General features: G+C 33.6%; 1 pseudogene; it reads right to left on the bottom strand.

Annotated features, from left to right (window-relative positions):
• The window catches only part of LOC103610362, a 3,071-nt pseudogene extending 2,617 nt beyond the window's left edge, over nt 1–454 (bottom strand).
• Between the last annotated feature and the right edge of the window lie 1,589 nt (nt 455–2,043).

Raw genomic sequence — 2,043 nt, 5'->3', positions numbered from 1 at the left:
TGATACGGTTTTTTATCTTTGGCCTTTCCTACTATTTCCCAGCAGGATATTTGACTAAAAAAATTTATTAGAAATGCTGGTGCCATATAGAATTTAACACAGTAACTAGTGGTAGATTTGTATTATTCAAAGCTGAAACTAGGAGGGTGTTATTCCATGTTCCTTTAGTCTTAACAATAAGGAAAGGGACAACAAAGGAGCCTCTCCAGATCCATTGACCTTGATGCTTCCAGGCAGAGTTTTCGTCTTGGACCTGATTAAAACGTACAAAGAGTAAGAACAGAAGACTGCAACTTGTTGCACAAATTTGGAGTTTGGCTCATAATGCAGCGTCTCGAGCTGGGCAAGCTTCTTCCATGAGTTAGCTGATCAAAGACAAAGCATTTCTTTGTTGGGAAGAACTTCTGGACACAGAGTCAGGGCAAATTAAAATGTTTAACTCTTTGACTGGTATCTGGAAGAAGATAAAAGTGGAATTTGCTGGAAACAAGAAATGAGCAAGAGTAGCTATTCTTATATCAGTAGAAATAGACTTTAAAACAAAAACTATAAAAAGAGACAAAAAAGGTCTTTATATAATGATAAAGGGATCTATCCAGCAAGAGGATATAACAATCATAAATATATATGTACCTGACACCGGAGCCCACAGATATATAAAGCAAATATTATTAGACTGAAAAAGAGAAACAGACTGCAAAACAATGATAGTTGGGACCTCAACACTCCTCTCTCAACATTGGAGAGATCCTCTAGGCAACAAATCAGCAGAGAAACACAGGACTTAAACTACACTTTAGGCCAATTGGACTTGGCAGACATCTATAGAACATTCCATCCAACAAGTATAGAATACACGTTCTTGTCATTAGCATATGGAAAATTCTCCACAACAGACCACTTGTTAGGTCACAAATCAAGTCTCAACATATTTTAAAAAACTGAAATCATTTCAAGTGTCATTTCAGACCACAACAAATTAAAACTAGAAATCAATAACAGGCAAAGTTTGGAAACTATACAAACACATGGAAATTAAACAATAGTGCTCCTGAATGACATACGGGTCAAGAAGAAATTAGGCAAGAAATCAAAAAAATTCTAGAAACAAATGAAAATAAAAGCATATCATACTAAAACCTATGGGAAAAGGAGAGAACAGAAGTGAGGTTACCAGAGGAAGGAAAGGGGGAGGGGAAGGGAGGCAAGAGAATAATTGGTAAAGGAGCATGAAAAACTAATTCACTGAATAATGTTGAATATACTAATTGTTCTGATTTGAGCATCACATATTGTACACAGGTAATGATAGTCAACTGTGTATTCCACAGATACAGTATAATCAACCATGTTACAATAAAACAAAAAAATAAATTTAAGAAAAAATTTTAAAAGTTAAAAAAAAAAGACAGGAAATCTATGGGATACTGCAAAGTCAGTACTAAAAGAAATATACTGCAATAAATGCCTACATCAAAAGAATAGAAAGAATTTAAATAAACCACCTAACATCATACCCAAAAGAACTAGAAAAACAAGAAAAATCCAATTCCCAAATTAGTAGATGGAAAGATATAATAAAGATTAGAGCACAACTAAATGAAATATAGACCAAAAAGAAATAAAAAGATCAATGAAACAAAACGTTGGTGTTTTTTTTGAGAAGATAAATGAATTGACAAACCATTAGCTAGACTAACTAGAAAAAGAAGAGAGGAGACCAGCATAACAAAAATCAGAATTGAAAAAGGAGACATTACAACCAATAACACAGAAATACAAAGAATCATTAGAGACTACTATGAACAACTATGCACCAACAAATTTGAAAACCTGGAGAAAATGGATAAATTTCTGGCCACATTCAAACTACCAAGACTGAACCAAAAAGAAATAGAACACGTGAACAGATTAATAATGATCAAGGAGATCTAAGCATTAACCAGCAGTCTCCCAATGAAGAAAATCCCAGGATTTTACTGCTGAATTCTACCAAACATTTAAAGAGGAATTAATACCAATTCTCTTTAAGCTATTCCAAAA

The sequence above is a fragment of the Galeopterus variegatus genome, unplaced genomic scaffold, assembly GCF_000696425.1.
Source record: "Galeopterus variegatus unplaced genomic scaffold, G_variegatus-3.0.2 Scaffold11000, whole genome shotgun sequence".
In the NCBI taxonomy this organism is placed as follows: Eukaryota; Metazoa; Chordata; class Mammalia; order Dermoptera; family Cynocephalidae; genus Galeopterus; species Galeopterus variegatus.
The sequence above is the reverse complement of the archived record's forward strand: the minus strand, read 5'-3'. Positions and strand labels throughout refer to the sequence as shown.